The 20,409-nt window shown below is 41.1% G+C and overlaps 1 protein-coding gene across 4 annotated transcripts in view; it reads left to right on the forward strand.

Moving 5' to 3' along the window:
- The window catches only part of kdm6ba (lysine (K)-specific demethylase 6B, a), a 120,015-nt gene that overhangs the window by 46,801 nt on the left and 52,805 nt on the right, over positions 1-20,409 (forward strand). Inside the window, exon 4 of one of the 4 annotated variants that reach the window (XM_055007785.1) lies at positions 3,302-3,358. The gene's annotated coding sequence lies outside the window, so the exon portion shown is untranslated. Of the gene's footprint in view, positions 1-3,301; positions 3,359-15,787; positions 16,447-20,409 lie in introns of those variants that run through there. The other 3 variants (XM_055007788.1, XM_055007787.1, XM_055007784.1) reach the window with 3 other exon arrangements.

A 20,409-nucleotide genomic window follows, 5' to 3' on the forward strand; every position in this document is an offset into this window, starting at 1 on the left:
CAGCTCACAAATGAGGTGATAAAAATGAACAATACAGCATCAGCCTGAACCAGATGTGCAGGCTGCTCTCTGAGACATTTATAGTGCTGTTGCCATGCCGCAGTAAACCTCTATAAGAGGTCTTAATTCAGACAAACAAACAGTAAATATCCACATTTTAAACTCATTAACAGACAATTAAATAAAACTTAATTAAGCAACAATGACACAACAGCATGCTTTCACTAATATTATATTTTAAAAGCTGATAATCAGTCTGATTGATAGACAACACATGCCAAGTCTAGAGGTTTTCATTCTCAGATTGTTAGTTAAAATTATGTGAAATAAGTTATAAGATACTCTCTTTTACCAATTACATATGATTAGACATAATTTTACCACTTGACCCAATTTGGGTCAGTCTAACATGCTCAATGAACTGCTTAATAATATGTATTAGGTCGAGGCTTAATTGATTAAATTAATTAGCAGTTATTCTCACTAACCAACTTAAGTTATGTGAGAGTATCTGCTGCCTACCACAGTTATTTCCTTTTATTATTATTGTGTAAAATGAATATCTTCGGTCTGTTGGTTGGACTAAACAGTCATTAAAGTCATGTTGAGGCATTTTTCAAGTATTTCATGTGTTTGCTTGACTAATAAGGACAAAAATCTACACATTTTGTGATTATTATTATAGTAGTTCTAAAGGTGCCCCTCTATAGAACTTGTCTCTCTGTTTTCTAGTGAAATAATTATTGTTTTTTACTACCTTAGCTGACCTCCTGTGTAGGGCACAGAGAAGCCGGTGGTGCTCTGTATAGCTCCAGTAAATATAGGTTGGCAGCAGAACAGTGTTTAGAAGAGTGTTCCACTATGTGTGTGAGGCTGTTATTGTAAACAGGCTGCATCTTTGGAGCTTAGCTCCTCCTGTCCTACTTAACTGGTCGATAAACAGGCTTTAGCTTTAATTATGTGATGTCTGATATTGCACCTTCTTACATCATCCTGGTATCTTGTTTATGTGTTTTGTCTGGCCGTGTGTTATTCTGTGCACGCATTTGTGTTTGTCCATCACTGTTTCTCGGAGTGTGTGTGTGTGTGTGTGTAGTTTGCATGTCTGAGGATATAATGACTGTGGGTGTATGTCTGGCAGCTGTAATCGCTGCCGCTCTGTGTGGCTGGTCAGTACATTGGGTTTTGTTTGCCCTGCACGTGTGTGTCTCTATTTTCATATGTACAAGGAGGATTTCATCAGATCCTGATATTTGTTTAATGCCACTGCGCATTTTCTGCTACAGCTCACTGTGTTCTTGTCTTTGTGGTTGATTAATACGCTGTCTGTGTCTTAATTTGTTGTTTATATGCCACATGTGTTACTACTCAGAGGGTAAATACTAATATTGACCTCCCTTACTTTAACATACATATTTATCAACTCTAAATACTTTACAAGATTAATCATAAAAGAGATAAAGCTTCCTTTGTTTCCTTCCGGTGCGCCAACATTTGTAATATTTCTTATTTGAATGTTGTATCTGTTGCATGTTGAGCTCTGATTTTGATAACTCAGTCATAATACCTGAACCACATTGCTTTGATGTCAGTTAAGCCCCTCTCAGAGCTGCACTCCTCTCTAATAATTTGTTGCCATCTGAACATATCCGCTTCATGTCTGAACAAAAACACTGATCACTTCTCTGTCAAAGTCGTTATGGCAATCTTACAAGGTTAGCATTTCCATTTTACTATCAACACGGCAAGTCTGAACTGCATGTTATCATGTTTACACATCTGCACACTGAAGGAAAGTTGTATGAAGGGATTTGTGGAAGTATTTTTCCATGTTTCAACACCAACATTAGCCCAAAAACTGAAAATAAAGCACAAAAGGCACAGTTTGTTAGTCACAATCAGAAAACGCTCTTCTTTGCTCTCTCCTACAATTTCACATATATCACAAACCAAAATTTCCATAGAAATTAAACTTTACTCTGATGAAGACCCACCAATAATGAGTCATCCATGTTTATAAAAAAAAAATAAAATAAAACATGAACTGAAATTTAGTTTGTTGCTTCCAGTTCCAGTTTGTTCCTCTGAGTTTATTAAATACCTGCAGCATCTGACAGCAGCAGGATCCATATGAGCATCGGGAGTGTTCAGTTCAAATCAGTTTCATTTATATTTTATTTATTTACGCAGGTGGAACTACAGCAGTAACTTCATGATGTCTTCATGTTGAGTCCTGAGCTCCGTCACAGCTGTCGGGATACTTATATTTGAGTTTTCAGTCTTTAGGAAATAGGAGATACACCAGATTGTTAGTTTTTGGACAGTGAGATTAACTTGCTGTTAGTTTAGATTTAGTCTTTGGTTTATTGGTGCATTATTATGTGTTGTACATCACTTGGTGCACTCTCCAGTCTTGTGTGAATTACAAATAACCCACATGTACTGTGGCTCTGTCCGTCACCGTGGTGGGTCAGTGTAACAGATAGATAACATAGTAATGTTACGTATCTCCTAAAAAGGGCTTGTTAGTAGTTTTTGAGGTGTGTTGCCGGAAAATAAGTTCAAGGAAAGACTGTCGTACTCCAGTATGCACTATATGGTCAAATGTTTGCAGATATCTCAGTGTTTGGGCCAGTTTTTAATTGTCTCATGTATAAACCAAGTTTAATAAAGATATTAGGGTGTACATCCGATTTCTGAGTTGGGTGTGGAAGATTTGACTGACCCTGAACCCTGACATTAACCACCTTCCAGCACCTTTAGGATGGACTGAAATGCTGAAAGAAGATGTGTTATTGGTGCCAAATCTCACCGAAGCGTTGAAAATGAGCAAATTCTAGCAACCAGGTTCCAAAATCTTGTAGAAAGCGTGAAGAGTGGAGGCTGTTCTATCAGCAAATTCATACCCACGGTTTTGGAATGAGACGTTCAGCAGTCACAGATGGGTGTGATGCTCTGTGTCTACACACTTTAAACCAAGCAGGGTAGCCTAATTGACCTAATTTCCTCGTGTAGCAAGACGACAGGAGGCCAGTGTCCTGTGTGTGAGGAGATGCACTGAAACTGAAACACATTTGTACAGCAACAGAAGAAAGAGTTTTGAGCAGGAGAAATGATGCTCTGAAACTGAAACAAACAGGAAAGTAATGTCATTGTAGAGTACGTGCAAGTCTGCAAAAGACACATGGAATGGAAAGTGTGTATTTACTCAATCGTAGTGCTGCTTTCTACTTTATACTCTCCAATGCCACTGATAAATGCTGTGTGTGATTTCTAATATCTGTGTGTGCTTGCTTTTCAGGTACAGGCCCACCCAGTTAGAGGCCGCCTACACCCACGGTGTGTTCAGCAGTGGCAGGTAAGAAGAACAAACTTATCTATGTGTGTGTGTGAGTGAAAGTATGTGTGTGTGTTTCTGCCCTAATAGATTATCGATGCACTGCTGGCTTGGTTGGCTACAGCAGACAGTGGAAATGGGTCTGGACTCCCTCGAGGAAACAAGATATCTCCAATATGCACACACTACACAGAGATTACACACACACACACACACACACACACACACACACACACACACACACACACACACACACACACACACACACACACACAGAGGAGCTACAAACACAGGCACAATTTGACTTGGTAGGGAAAAAAAAACTCTCGCACAAGACTTTAAAGCACATTTTTCACACTAGCGCACACACTTCCGTACAATTAGACACACCACACACCTGCTGGGTGTTCAGAGGAAGCTGAGCTGTATCTGAAGATGAAAGCAGGAGAGACAGGCAGGAGGAGGAGGAGGAGGATGAGGAGGAGACGGGAGGGAGGTGCAGGACAAAGGAAGAGCAGATAAAGAAGGAGCATGTATGAAGAGTGATGGCCAACTCTTCCACCTCTCCTCCCCTCTTCTCTCCCACTCTCCTTTGTGAACAGATGGGTGGAGGTATCAGATTGTAATGAAAGCCAAAACAGGGAAAAAAGGGACAGACAGACACGTACGTACAGTACAAACACACTGTCAGTCACACATGGCTGCACACACACTTTCACTCCAGCAGACAGATGCAATACTTTGCATCCCTTTTTGCTCACTGTCTCTTCATTCTCTAACTGCTATTTACATATGACATGGTCACCGTGTGAGTGTGGTCAGGACTAGTCAGGTCAGACCGGTTCTACAACACAGTGAAGTCAGTGTACAAACACACAGTGTGAGAAATCAGAAGTGAGCCTGGTGATGTTGATGTCTTTTCTCGGACAAAGACACAGAGTCAGAGAGGGAGGGAGGGAGGGAGAGGCTGGAGGCAGATAATGAATCAGATGAACGGAGGGAAGAAAGGGAAAAGGCAGAATGAAGGAAACAGGAGGATGAGAAGGAGAGAACAAAAGAAGGCATCAAACTTGTGATCCCTGTGGGTCTTTGCTTGCAGAGGGAGGAGGGCAAATGGAGGCATGGTGGAGAATTCAAATGTCTCGGTGTCAGTGAGTTCACCAGCAGCATGATTTCAATGCATATCATAACATGATGCTGTGTGTGTTCAGAACTGATGAAATTTGTGGCATGTGGTGTTACATTTTTAAAGCCACACCAGGGACTGTTCTGGTTCGGCAACATTAAAACACTGACAAGGTGACGGTTCAACTTTTAAGAATTTCTCTACCTTGAACTGCACACAGACACAGATTCAACACTTAGACTACAACTGTACAGCAGATGACAAAGATTGTTGCACTGAAGTTGGAAGTGGCTCAGGTAAAAAACAACAGTTAACACGTTTTTTCATTGTGAAAGCTGTTGTTTCAAACACTCTACTGGGTGCAAGACGTAATATGAGCAAAATAAGCAATCAATGCTATAGCTGAGCTTTTCAGCCTCGAAACTACAGCATTCCCACTCTAGTTTTGGAAACATGGATTTTGACTTTCAAGGTATATAACAAACCTAAAAAACAATTCTGACACTGTGCATGTCATTATTCTTCAGATTCAGTGTTTGGTTTGAAAATGTATGATTGAATTGCTCCAATATCACAACTCACATTGTGTGGTGTTGAGTACTTTACAGTGTTTCAGCAGAGTCTTAGGTGAGCTGGTGTGCTGAGCTGCAGCGAGTGATGGTCGGGTTGAAGATAGAAAAGGAGGACTTCAAAGGTTTACACACTCCAAAGGAATTCTGAGCCATTTTAGGGCATGAAGGGTTCATTTAATGTCAAAAACGTCTCTGAAAAAAGACATAAAGTTTTAGGGGTTTAATCAATGCCTTCAGATGGAGTTTATTTGTTTTAAAACATGGTCTATGACTCACATAATATATCGTTGTGGATGTTACCTTTGAGGTAAAGTGCAGTGACTGGATCTTGATGAAAAATTTTAGGTAATAGCATTTGAATTTGAAGTTTTTCTGCTTAAGACAGCATGAAACAGCAGCACAAAGGTTCACCTAAGGCTGACAGGATAGTTGTATTTTGCATGAAACCTTTTCAGTTGCAGTCTGTTGTAGTTGGAGTAGATACGGCATATTTGGTCGAAGTAAGCACTTGTTTTTCCCACAGTGTAGCCAAAAGGTTGTTGGTGAAATGAACACCGTCAGTACATGTGTGTCTGCAGTCTGCTTTAGTGGTCACTGAGTCTATACGTTGTCAGCCTGCTGCCGCTCATGGTGGTTAAATGTCCTGCCAGCATGGGCTTCGGGTTCAAAGTCAAATAAGTTTAGCTTAGGTTTGTTCGGGCCAGACCACTGTCTCTCCCGCTCCCATCCAGCGATGTTTACATCCAGCTGTCAAGTGAATTTCATGCAAAGTTTTAAAACGCTGCGAAAAAGTGAAATGCAAATGATGAGTTTTCCTCCAGTCACTTTGAAATAGATAAATAGATTCCTTAATGTCAAACCTGACGTCCACCAGAAAGTTGGAAAGAATCTTTCAACAGCTGATCAGTATTAGATTTTGGAAATTATGCTGTTTTACAATTTCCAAACCATCTCTTAGTTTCTCTGCAATAAACTTCTGCGCCAATTATGGCACCAAAAATGACGTGAAATATATATACTGTGACCTTCACAGTCATCAGATCTAAACCTAACTGAACACCTATTAGTTTTAGACAGATGTGTTAGACAGGGCTCTGCACCGCCATCACCAAAACCACAAATGAGGGAATATATTTGAAAGAATGGTGTTCATAACTCCAGTAGAGTTCCAGACTGAGAGAATAAGTAGGACTGAAGCTGTTCTAGCAGTCATGGTGGTCCAGCACCTCAGAAAGACACTCTATTTAGTTGGTTTTACCTCCATTTCTCCAAATGTAAAGTAAATAAAAGACTACAGCAAGCAGCTGCTTAGCTTAGCTTAGCATAGCATAGCATACAGACTGGTAACAGACATCCTGAAATCTTGTCATCAATATGACTTTGTACAACAATCAGCAGAGCATTCAAAAGTTGCAGAAACTTAGAATCATATGCATTTTTCCAAGTGCACACAGGTGTTACCAATACTGTAAAGAAAAAAACTCTACATGCTATACATACGACTTTACGACTGCTACAAACTCGGCATTTTTCCCACTACTCTGAACATTAACACTAAAAGGACGATTCACCACACAGAATGTATCTTCTAGCAACTTGCTGACAACTTGCTCGTCTGTTTACCATTTTTAAGCCATGCTGTGATTATTTTATCGATGCTGAAAAGTTTCCAAGATGTTGTCATATGACTATTGATCGCAGCAAATGAATGAAAGGGTACAGAAATACTTTTTTTTTTAACAGGAAATATTACAAATTTCTAAATGATTTTAATGAAATGTCATGATTTTAAGCCGATATTTAGTTCATTTTCCTGCTCAAACAACATGCCACACATGTTGGTACGCTGAAAACTTGCTGTTTTTTTGGTCTGTAGCATTTCTAACTCTCATAAATGGTGATTTTATGGCGCCCATATAGCTCAACAGGTTATAGTCCTCGACGCAGCAGCCTCGGTTCGATTCCAGCTCACGGCCATTTGCTGCACGTCTTCCCCCTAATTCTTCTCCCTACTTTCCTGTCTGCCTCTTTACTACCCCAGCAAATAAAGCCAAAAAATTACTTTAAAAAAATGTGATTTTATTTAATTTTTCCTTTATTTTTTAAGAAGAAAACACGCCTTTATACCCACTGATAGGTTTTGGAGTTCTGGTGATTAAAATTATTTTTAAAATCCACTGATATTTGTGCACGTATCTCCACAGAGAAGAGGAGAAATTCTAACCGTATGTTGCTCCTTTTTGTGGCACATTTCTATCTGCACATAGTATTCGATATATTTATTGCTCACCAAAATCAGCTTCGTGTTAGATTGTAATTTTTAAATTTTATTTAGGTTTTTTGTGGCTGATTAAAACATTATTGATCACAGTATCAATTGATAAGCCCCTCTCTCTCTCTAAGCTGAAGAAGAAGATATGATATTTTAGGGAGGAGGGAGTCAGGAGAGACGAGACCCAAACCAGTGTTAATTGAACACAGCTGTACCTCGTTAAACATTAATTGGCAATTAATCAAACCCCCTCCTCACCCCCAGTTGAATATATCTTTATATCTTTTTAAAAGAGAGAGAGGGGGAATGAAGTAAATTATTCACAGTAGCACAAGGAAAGCCTGTTCTAGCAGAACCTTCCTTTCCCCCTCATTCTCTCTCTCTGCTTGTTCTCTCCTCCATCTTCTCCTCTCGCTCTCTGTGCTTCATTCAGCCCATTAATCTAGTTTTCTGCCTTTATCTCCGCTTCCTTCCCCTCATCTGTCTGTAGTCCATCCAGAGATGGAGAGAGAGGGAATGAAAGAGAGATGTCACAACAAGGAGGAAGTGCCAGAGGGGAAAGGATGGAGAAGGAGGAGGAAGGAGGAAGGAGAGGCCCTGATGCTCCTGCTTAAAGAATTCAGCAGGAGAACAGGAATGTCAGTGAACAGCGTGTGCGACTACATCCACACGTTTCAAACTGCAAGAGCAAAGAGCGCAGATCACAGCCAGCATCTGGCACATCTTAGTCTGCTGAGTATCAGCTGATTAAAACATGAAAATAGCTCCATCCCCTTCTGCTCTCCTTGATCAACTATGCTGCAGCTCAGCCCACAATTTAGATGTTGAAATTCACATATTTTGCTGTTTCTGTTATTAGACAACTCAGTGAAGTTGAAACAGGGGCTACCTGCTATGAGCTGCATGATCTATATGCAATAGTCACATTACAGCAAGTGTGATGTGAGGAAAAGCAGATTAGTTCAACCACTTCATCCTTCAACGTCTTTGCTTCTTGATACAGAAAGAAAACTTGCATAGTTCTCAATTTCCATGTCCAATCTATAAGAGAAGTGTGACATTTATGTTTAAAATACTTCCTCATAGAAAACATTACATGCAGAGAACATCACTTGATTTTAACTTGTTTTCCATTTACATTTTAGTCACACACCTGTCTGAGTTACTGCAGTGCAGCAACTGAGTGGAGACCAGAGGCTTCTCTGTGCACAGCTGTCTAGTTAGTTATAGCCTAGATGTGAGATGTTTGGGTAACATTATTAAATTGTAGTTTCTTTCAATTAGTGAATAGTCACCAAGCTAACAAGGGGCAGTTTAATGTATAGTATTCCTCTTGGAGATGCAGTAAATTCAAGTATTTAAAGTCTGATACTGACGCAAACATTTTTACATTAGCAAAAACATCAGAAACACTAAACTTGTTCCTATACTGTGTTGTCAGTCCAGGTATGAATGCAAAATCTAATTTATTTATTTAGCACATTCAAAATCAACATGAGTTGACCAAAGTGCTGTACATTTTATCCGATAGGCACAAAAAAAGAAATATGTGCAGATTAGACAATATAAAATGTAATAGAAAATATAAATATATCGAAAATCTAAATTTAGTAAAATCAAATTGTTAAACGAAATAAACTACCGTAGTAGGAAATAGTGAAGCTGGCAAAAGAGAATAGCAGTTTGTGAGATTATTTCCTAAAATATAAATGATAATAAATATTATGGCCATTAAGAGCAGCCAAAAGCAATAGAAACATGATTTTTCTTGAAAATATCAATGGAGGAGGAACATTTGAAAGCTGTTCCAAACAGCCGCGAGCGAAAGAAGGTTAAAAAATCTGCCATAGAGCTGGAGAAGATGTGCGAACTGTTAAACTGGGGGATAAAACCCCACATGCTTGGACAGTCTGTCTTCAGAAACATTAAGTTACACAAGTAACAGATCTGGTTGTGTAAAAACATGTAAAAAGCAGAGAAAAGTCAGATTTCCACAAAGCTGGCCAACGACTGCATGAAAAGCTCATGCTTTATTTCAAAATGTTACAGAGCTTGTCAGAAGCAGCCCCCAGCTCTAATACAGGTGTGGGAGGAGAAGGTTTCACAAGCACTTGAAACACAAACCAGTGTTTCAGATTTGTCCGCTCTGGAGACAATTTTCCAAAAGCTCAGTTTTTTGCGGACGGAGAGCCAAGGCAGCGAGAAAAAGTGTGGTTTCAAACTTCACCAGCCAGTGCAGATGTACTCTGAGAAAAAAAGAAAGAAAAAAAATGCCTGTGAAGGCTGCTGGAGTTTATATCCAGCATATGTGGCCACGGGCACTTTGTGTTCCTACTGTAAAGTGTTTGAAGACACACTCAGTGTGTGCAGTAAACCCAGTCTGTCCTGCAGATCCAGTGTGCCGTGCTGCCCAGTGCTGCCGGCTCTTATATAACAGTACTGATTGCAGCAACAAGGATAACCTGCAGTGCACTCAGTGACACACATTCTTCTTCCTCCCGCCTCCCCTCGATCTGTCACTATCTCCTCATCCCAGCTCACATTTGTTTCCTCTCCCCTACATCTAGGCTATTTCAATCTCTCTCAATTAAGTGCTCTCCTAAACGCTTTGTTTCCCTTCTGTCTCTTTTCATTATCTGTCGCCGCTTCCTCCCTCTCTGCTCTCTTCATCGGTGTCACTTTGGCTGGATCCCAAAATTCCCAGCTATTACTCACTCTTTCTCCACTTGTACCTCTGTTTCTCTCTCTTTCACTGTCCTCTGTATAAGTCTCCATCTATCTGCCCTCATCATCTGAGTCTCTCTTTCTCCCTCGCTCTCGCTTTCTCTCCGTCTGGGCTCCAGCTCAAATATTACAAATGCTATTGCATATTGGCTGGGGGCCAAATCAGCACGGCGATAAATCAATAGCGCGAGAAAATTATGTAATGTGCCACCATATTGACCGGCCCTCTCTCCTGCCTCCCTCCCTCTCTGGGTGGTTTCCTCCTCTGCTCCTTGCCCTCTGCCACCAGCTCACCTTGTTTTACTTCCTTTTATTTGCTTTTTTCCCCTCGTTTAACCTGATAAACTGTCAGAGTCTTATTTGACCTCGGGCTTAGCGTTGGGGTGAAGGAACCTTATACACACCGATGTGCAGGTTCACACAGAGCGCTGCTGTCATCACTTATCACCTGTTGGAAGCAACAGCAGAATGATTTCCAAACATCTGAGTGTGTATGTGATGAAAAAAATGTAATAAGTTCTTCAATTTGACAGCAGTTGGAATCATTCGGAAGGACAACTTTAACCCTCTGAGTTCCAAGGAGTTTCTGGGTATTTTTGTGTCACTGTGGGCAATATTTTTAACTGCATTTTTTGGGTGCAAAAAGGTTAATTGAAACAGCACAACCATGGCCAGAAGTAGCCTATAATAATACGGAAAAGAAAAAATTACAGTTGAATTTCTTTGATTATTCCTCTTACAAAAAGCAAAAAAAAAAAGAAAAATTTGAATAAATATCACAGTAGTTTTCCAAGTGTCTGTACATACGATAGATATTTTAATATTTATATTTTGAGTTTGTTTCAAATTTTCAAATTGTTTTTTGGCGTTTTTAAATAAGGCATGCAGAATATAATAATTTTGATTAAATATTGTGATACTGTGTTGGATTTGGTTCCCAATGAGAAGTCATAGATGAGCAGTTCAAGGACTGTCAGAAAGTTAAAAGTCTGATTATGTCTGTTCCTACAATTTCTAGCTGTAATAAACTGGTATAATTTTGGCAAATTTAAATGATAACATTGCAGGTTTTATGGCTTCCAGGAAATGAAAAGCCAAGGTTTCTACTAAATTCTGAGAACTTAACAAGCTTCGAGAGAAACAGTCTTAGCACATTTGTAGGTGCTGATTCAAATAGAAACTATGGACAAATAGAAAGTTTTGGCTGCTGTTTATGCTCTAGAGTTGGTGTGTGCAGAGTATTTCAGTAATCTACAAGGTCAGGCCGTGAGTTGACGTCACACCTGGAGCAAACAACTTGTTCTCTGGTGGGGTTTCAATAACAAGAAGCTTTTCTGGGTTTGAATTTGAGCTTGGATCTTTTGGTGTGGAGTTGAAAGGTTCTCCTCGTGTTTGTTAGGTTATACCCCTAGTAGGTTGACTGGTAGAGTACAGTCAGGTTGGGTTAACTGAAAAATACAAATCCTGTTTTCCATCTTGATAGTCTAAATCAACCAAAATCCAGCAAATTTCACTGGATTTTGGTTGATTTTTTTGTGAATGTTCTTAAAGAAAATGTTAGGCGTTTAACTGATATATATGTAATTACTTTAGGTATTTTTAGGATTTTTTTGGAAGATTTTTACTAATTTTTTGTAAATATTTATAAAAACTTCTTGCCAAATTTAGGGGATTTTTTTTAAAATAAAACTTTTAAGAGAAACTTTTAAGGAATTATTGGAATTTTCTTCCTGAAGGTTTTGCAAATTTTCAGAAATTGGGGGAATTGTTTTGCTGAATTTTTGGATTTTTTTCAGACAAGGAAACAATATTTTTTGGTGCCCATAAATGAGAACTGCAGGAGGGTTAATCGTATCATGTCTTTCACGAGGTGAAGTTATCGTATCACCGATTTCTCTCTGTCATTTGTAACCTTTTTCATGTGGTGTAACACTAGATGGCATTCAGATCTGTCCTCATACTCATCAGAGCTTTGTGATCCTGATTCAAATGGTCAAACATATTAGTCACATTGCTTCATGTGGTGGCGACAATTGCAAGCCACTGACACAAGTACCTGTTTTCAGTCATCATCATCCTTTCTGTAGTGAAAATATTTCCATATAGCTGATGCTGCATTTATTTTTGCAACTGAATCTTCACATTTTCCCTTTCAGTGTTTCTCTTTTTGTTCCACACAGAGTCATGCCAACAAACTCAATCCCTTTTAAATAAAGTTTTTAAAAAGTGTTTATCCAAGAACCCTTAAATCAGATGCTGCTCTTGTAGATTAGTCATGGAAAATGAGAACCATGCAAGTTTATTTTTAAGTAGGGAGGAAAAAAACTTGTCATGATTTGTAATTTGCCTTACTTGTGACCGTTGAATACATCACAGTATTTATGCTGAACTGATCATCTAATCATGCAGCCCAACCTGCAACTCTCCTGCTCTCAATATTATCACACTTGTGCAGAGATTAGAGTTGCAACTACAAACATTAATTAAAAGTGAGCGTGTATACTGATGAAAAAAATGCAGTTATACTACAAGCAGCTAAAATCTCCCTTTACTTCTGTCGAGCATAAAGTGTTTGAGGAAACAGATCGTCATGAAGTAGATGTTTTACTGCTTCCTAAATAGTAATTACCAGATAGAAACCAACTGCTTCCACAACAGGTTTAACTGGAATTAGCCGTTTTGTCTCCACCAACCAGTCAAGCTGCAGTTTACATCCATGTCTGGCCAGTCTTACCATTTGCATTTAAAATGCCATCATTTCATCGTATTGTGTGAGATTTTGTCAGTGACCTTTAATTACCAAAATCTAATCAGTCCATCTTTGATTCCGTCTCAGCTTTAGTCCCAAATTTCAAGACAGACTTTAAAGAAATATCACTTTCACAAAAATATAATCTGGTCTCTGCTGCAATAGAAAATAATCTGCCTTACGTTTGTTAATTCACCCTCATAGTTCCAAGGATGTAATGACTCAAACATAGAAGATAAAACTTATTAGAAGTCGTTATCCGCTGAAATAACACATCATAGTCTTCCACTTCTGATAAAAATACACCACATATGCATGCTTTATCTGTATCGCAGCAGTGTGCATCTGCAACAGTGATGCGGCAGGAGGGGAAGTGAATAAATTAACCTATTTCTGAGGCTGCGCCCAGCAACTGGCACAGACTCAGCTGCCGGTTTTATGGAAAGTTCTGCCGTCAGTGTTGCAATATTCTCTGCTACCTTTCCGTTGTGGTCATGCAGTCTGGAGCTCCTGGTGTCTCGGCTTCTTTATAGACAGCGGGAGGGAGGGGGAGCAGTCTATAGGAGTCAGTGAGTGCAGTAACAGGGCCTATATTTCCTCCAGCCTATGCCCTGGTCAGAGAGTGCAGCAGCTCCATGCTGTATTTTCCATACCGTCACCCCCCTCCCCTCTCGCTCTCTCTCTCTGTCCTGGCTTTCCGACTGTACTTTTTCTCTCCGCTCTGGAATTCCATCTTCCTGCACGTGGCCGGCACTCAAAAGGGCAGGCTGTGTGTCTGTGTGTGCACGAGAGTGTGCGTGTGTGTGAGTCTAAACGTGAGCTCTGCGGAAACATCTTCCAGTGAAGAAAAGGAAACATGAAGTTGGCATTTTTGTGCTTTTTGTGCGCAACGTGCCAGCAAGTGGGCAAGACTCGGTTCACTCCTCCAACCTGAAAGCTGTTAAGGACTCATTTAGAGTCTCTTTGCCCACTGTAAAACCAGCACATTTTGTACCGACACGTTTATTAAAGGGCAGAAGAACTGAAATTTATCTGAACAAAAGGATCCTTGTGAAGAAACATTATATCAGACTTTCTAAATGTCATTTTAAATAGCTCCGGTTCTTTATCCATTTGTCGAGCAAAGTAATATTGATCTGAAAAGCTGCGCCTTAGTTCCACAAATACCACGAGAAAACCACACTGATAAACTCTTGGAAGAATGGAAAGAAATCCATTGTGCAGTTAAAAAGGACTGACATTCATTCTCAAAAGGTATTTTTTCACAGCTTAATTTGTAGTTTTGGCCATGACTTGTATCATTAATAAGTAGGTACTTATTAATCTTCACTACTTACTGGAGGTAGTGAAGAAAAAAGATGATAAAGTTCCTAAATTGTTTGTTGTAGCATCCATAGAAACCTTCCGCTTCCACTTTGACCTGCTGTACTTGGATTGTTCACAGTAATCCAGTGCAAAGAGGGATTATTGTAGAAATGTTGGGCGTGTTCAATTTTGGTTTTACCTGCAGTAAAAAAAAAAAAAGATCTGGCCAAACTTCTTGCTTGGTTACAACCTGTCTGATCATCTCCCTGCTCCTCCCCAGTCTGACTTTGCTGTCACTGTAGGCGCTTTTCCACTAGCGCCTACTTGGCTCGACTCGACTCGGTTTAGGTCGTTTTCCATTACAATTGAGTACCACCCCATCATGAGTGGAGTCACAAAACACTCATCGTCCTTAAACATGGTCTCCAATAATGCAGCGGCGGAGTCGAGGCCACTCGCTGGTCGGTGCCTGTAAAAGGCGTCCATTTGGCTAAACCACTTCCAACACCTCCAGTTTGACCCATTCCAGCCATTGGTGGTCCCTGATGGACCGATAGTCACTTTTGAGCTTTTTCAGCTTCTCCCAACACTGCTCCATTGTCCTACTGTATCTGTGGGCGGCCATCCGCTCTGAGACCTCCTGATATACTTTTATGTTGCGAGTCTCACCGTACAGCTCCCTCTGGATTCTTTGGTCTGCCACCAAAGACAGAAAAGTCTCGACCTCTTCATTCGCTCACGGTACAGGTCTCGTGTTTCATCACTCCCTGTCCAATCAGTGGCCCACACTCTATAGACGTCGCATTATCGGCTTGACTCAGCTCGCTTGGAACCCCAGCCGAGTAGGTACTAAAATAGTATCTGGTACCAGGTACTACATCCTAATGGAAAACCTCACAAACAGAGTAGAGTCGAGCCAAGTAGGTGCTACTGAAGAAGTGCCATATGTTACCTTTCTCCATTTTAGCAGTCACTGGTGAACTACAGGGTAGTCGTATTGATTTATGCGATGAGAAAATGCCATAGAATTATCCTCTAAGAGTCAGAATTTACAGAAAGTATACAACCTGAGTTTACAAAGTAGAAGCGACATAATAGCAATCATCTCCTGTAGTTGGTTTAATTAGAAGTTGAGCGTTTTAATTCTTGAGAAAACCGTGCTGACAGGGGTCTGTAAATGCAGGAAAAGAGCGATGAACTCTTGGAAACCATTGTTCTCATTGATGCTAAAACCTCATCACACATCTGCCGGCGTGAAGATGATAAACTCACATCTGTACCAGCAGCGCACGAGTTTCATCACCTCAATCGAAGGTTATCTGCATCTGAATTGATTTTTTTCATGTTTTTATTTATTTTTTATTCTTGGAATCATCGGTACTGTAGGTCAAAGCACGTCTCCGTCAAGCTTACATCACACCAAGAGAAATCGAGGTAGAGAACCGAACACAGAGGCTCCTTCTGCTCTCCAATCCCATCTGTTTGACACAGAGGGAGGGAGGGAGGGAGGAGAGAGAGAGAGAGAGAGAGAGAGGGGTGGTAGACGAATGAGAACGAGGCCAGATCAGGCTGAGGGAGGGATGGGGGGTGGAAAGGGGGGAGGTGCTGTTTAGAGAAAGGCAGGGAGTGAAAAAAAAAAGAAAAAAGAAAAAATGAGAGGGAGGCAGGCTGGGGGGTTGGGCTCCGAGCCTGTGCAATGTGTATGTGAGGCAGAGAAAGCAAGAGAGCGAATGTGTGTTGTATATGTCTGAGTGTGTGTGTTTGTGCGTGTGCTCGCTCTGTTCCTTTCCTTTCTTTGTTTGACTACTGAGTGGGAGAAAAAAAAAGAGAAAGAAGCGAGACAGAATATAGAGAGATAGTGAGAGAGGGTGAGGAAGAGAAAACACAGACAGAGGAGAAGAAGAGGAGGATCTAAAAGGAGAGTTTATTTTTTAGACAAGAAGAAAGACAAAGAGGATTTCTGTTTTGGGGCTGCTTTCTTTTTTTCCTTCTGTTCTATACTTGCAGAATAGAATAGGAAATATATATATATAAATACAAAAACAACAACAACAACAGTGCTGCATGCTTTTGACAACAGTGTCATATTCAGTGAGTGTTTTGTGTGCTGGCTCAGTGCGCGTGTGTGCTGAGGAGGTGGGGGGAGGCAGCCTGTGCAATTTAAAGGGAAAATACAAGACACACACAAAGCTGGGAGCGCAGGCAAGGCAAGGCAAGGCAAGGCAGCAGGAAAGGCAAAAGGAAAGGGAAGCTAGTGGGAATCTGCTGAGCTGGCTCCCACCAACAAGACTCTTTTTGGATTTTACTCCAGCGAAGCCGGCTCCGTGTCTCCCCTGTGCACTCAGCCTGCTCCCGGCAACGGTAAGACAAGCTTCCCATCCACAAACCTCTCAGCTGTTTGACCGCGACCGCTCTGCAGACAAAAGCAGGAGAAAGTTGCTGCTTGTGTGTGTGTGTGTGTATGTGTGTGTGTGTGTGTGCAGATGGAGAGGAGCTAAGCTAAAGGCTGAAGCTAAGGCTAAAAGGCGTGAGGAATGCAGCACAAAGGGAGCTTGTGTGCTCCAGCTGGGGCTGTGTGTGTTTGTGTGTGTGTGTGTCTTTGTGGACAGGCTGGGATGTTTGTGTCTCGGGGCTACCCAAACTTTTGCATGTGAAGGATGCCCCCGAATTAGACAAGCGCAGGACTGCTGAGCCCCTTTTTGGAGAAAGATTTTTCTAGTTCTTGCTGATACTGAGCACGGAGAGAGTGAAAGCTCCTATTATAACAGCCGGCGCATAGTGACGCCTTGTGCTCCAGATGAAAGCACATATTCTGAATTACTACTATTGTTGGGAAACAGAATAAATCCTGGCCAGAAGAGTCTTAAAGGTCCCAGCATGTTAGTTTAAAGAGCAGTGGTTCGTGTCACAGCAGGGCGATCTGAATGATGCTGGTGGCTCCACAGCCAGCTGGTTCACCAGTGCAGAAACAAAACACAAAAGTGGGTAATTTTTACTTCTCTACCTTTTTCACCCCCACTTTCTTATCCTGCATCCTTTTCTCTCACCTTCATCTTCAGTCAGTTATTTAAATGCCAGTTTGCACAAAGGGTTTCTCCATTTCTGTTCCCCTTTTTTATCCCATTCCCTTTCTCTTTTTCTGCCTCTTTCTTTATCTCTCCATCATGAAATTAGCAGGTGACTGTACTGACCGTGGGTCTTGTGACTTGAGTGCACAAGCGTTAAGTGATTGCCTATCTCTTCTACACACACACACACATACACACAGATGCCGGCTCTCATTAGCTTTTCACACACCATATCAATTAAACACACACAGATCTCAGCAGCACAAAGTGTGTGTTGTCTTGCTCACTGTGTTGTGCCTTCAGCTTGTTCTTGCCAGGAGTCCGATTTTGCACTTAGCTTGTGTGTGTCTCTATGTGTGTGTGTGTGTCTGTGTGTGTTGCTGACATGTTAAAGAGCTCATAGCAGCCGGCTTTTTGTGTGTGAGTTTGTGTGTGTGCATGTTTCTCCCTGTGCGAGTGTGTGAGAAACTCAACACTTGTGCCGGCGTCTGCCTGCAGCTAATATTGGTGTCAGTGTGTGACTGTGTGTGTGTGTGTGTGTGTGTGTTTGTGTGTGTACGTGTGTGCTTGTGTGTGTGTGGGTCCCTGTCCTAATTAAGTCCATGCCCCCTGTGTTCAAACCAATACAAACATTCCTAGAAAAAAAAAAGCCTCACTAGAAAGACATCTCACGCGTACTGCTGTAAACTGATCCCTACAGTACTCCTACACACACACACACACTTATATACACACACGTGAGCAGCCGGCCCGCACATGCGCACACACATTTCCACACACAAGGCAATATCACTGTTACTATTCCGTTTGCTGCCCCCACCCTTCCTGTTTCCCCGAGGGAATTTCCTCCTTTCTCTCTTTTCATTAGTTCATTACCAGTGAAAGTAGAGCGTCTTTTCTATTCTCTGACATTTCTTTTTCCTTTTTAGTTTTCCTTCTTCTTCGGTTTCTTTCTTTCTTTTTTTTTTAATTTCTCCACCACTTCCTGTCCAGCTGCGATTATCCAATAGTGGCGTGCCAGGCGCAGTTCAGCTGGGGTCGCCTGCTGTGGACTGGAATACATCATAGCTGTGCTCTCTATCTGACATGGCCTTGCCCAATTAGGAAATACTGTACACAGGACGCAGCCAGCGCTAATGCTGCGTTAATCTGTTTATACTGCACTGCTGGTTCCCATACAGAATACAGAGCACAGCGTATTACCACTGAAGATCATATGACATTACATTATGGTATGGCAGAATTGATTATACTAAGATGGATGACTTTTTGGTACAGTTCTCTATGTTTGATCAAGTAAGTAGATCTATAAAATGTGCTGCGCAGTAAAATAGGAATATGGTATTGATAGAATATATCTGGTGCTGAATAAAATGTAGTTTCTTATGCTTTAGAAGTAACAAGAAGCCTTTCTGTGCTACATTTAACCACATATGACATATTAGAAAGCATAAAGGAGTATTGGAAAGTTCAAATGGTGAGTTGGTAACTGATTTTAAAGCAAAAGTTTTAGTTGAAACCCCGTATGGGACTGTAAGCCATGCTCAAATGACCAAAATATAAAAACACACTTTCTGCACATGCAAAATAGAAGCATAAACTCAAACATATATATATATATATATATATATATATATATATATATATATATATATATACTTATGCACAAAGTTTGAATGTTTTTAGGTCTCCTGATAAACTTTATTTCATCGTCTCTCCAAATGTATCAAATGTGTCCTCAATGAATTGGCAAAATGAGCCTTTGTGCATCAACTCTGTTTAAAAAAACTGAGTTAATGGGTGTATATATTGTCCATTATACATCAATAAGAGAAGAAACTTTTACAGAAACTAATTCAGTAAAAGATGCTCGTCATCACACATCTCTGACTCCATCGTTTACAGCGTTGTCTGCAGCACATGTAGCAGAGAATGCATCACAGCTGAGCAGTGATGCAGAGTAAAGTCTTCATGGTAAACTCCTATCTAGTTTGTGTATCATGTTGTTGGAATGTTAATAATGACCCAACATTTTCCCCTTTCACTGACAAATACGTTGATATCACAATTCTCGGCTTGGTAAAAATTGGCTTTGACAAGAACGGAAATATGAATTTCTTCATAAATAAGTGAACAGAACAAAACATCAAAGAAGCTTAGGTTGTAAACCTCTTGGCACAGTTTGATACAACGTTAAAAGGATCATGCTTTTAGTTAGACACAACGTAATATGATATAATAGCATCTCTAATGTGCCCAGACGGATTCCATTACTTTCTATGATGGCTGTTGTTTGTCTTCACTGTAAGGCTACAGTTTTGCATAGTCATTAGTGGGAGGAGGGGAGGGAGAAAGGGGGGAGGGGGTGACCCTGCCCAGCTGCGACTGAACGTGTGTGTTTTGCCAATGCAGATTTTTTTTTTTTTTTTTTTTAAAAAAAGGAAGAAAATGGGGATGTGGCCTGTGATGACAGTTGATTCTGGAGCTGTCTGTGTAGCAACAAGCCATTTCCTGCAATGAGAGCCATCAGGAAGCCACCCAGACCTCACCCACCTCCCCCGTCTGTCACCCACCACACTCCTGCAGATGCGCACACACACACACACACACACACACACACACACACACACACACACACACACACACACACAAGGAGAGGAGATTGTGAAAATGGTGGCTGTGGGGAGATAGTGTGCTTTTGTGATTGAATTTGTGTGTGCTGTTCTCCTCTTTACCCCTCCTCAGCCCCAGGGCAGTCCCCCCCGCCTCCCCCACGGCTGAAGGGGGGAGTATTGTGCATTCATTGGAATGGTGGCTGAGATGGCAGGGGGGAGGAGGAGGAGAAGGAGGACGGTGAGGGTGATTGAGTGTGCTGCCTGGAGAAGAAAAGGGGAGACAGAAAGAAGGGAGGAGAGGGGGAGGGGGAGGGGTTGGCTGCCTTGTGTTTAAAAACGGGGAGACGGGAGGGGGGAGGAGAAGGGAGAGGAGCAGACAGGCAGGAGAGGAGGTTAAGGGGTGGAGGTGAGGGGAGGATGGCTGGGTGGCGCCGTGGCTGCTTGTTGTCTGTGGAGAATAGGGGCTGGATGTGGGCTAATAACAGCTCCAGCGATCATTTGAGATCCTTTCAAGTAAATAAATGTGTATTTGTTGCAGAGATTGATAGGATGCCATGATAGTTTGGCTTCGTTAATGCTTTTACTGCTTAAAAAGCTTCTAAAAAGATGAAGAAAGTTCATTTCTGTGTGGCACAGGATAG

The sequence above is a fragment of the Amphiprion ocellaris genome, chromosome 23 (assembly GCF_022539595.1).
Source record: "Amphiprion ocellaris isolate individual 3 ecotype Okinawa chromosome 23, ASM2253959v1, whole genome shotgun sequence".
Lineage (NCBI taxonomy): Eukaryota > Metazoa > Chordata > Actinopteri > Pomacentridae > Amphiprion > Amphiprion ocellaris.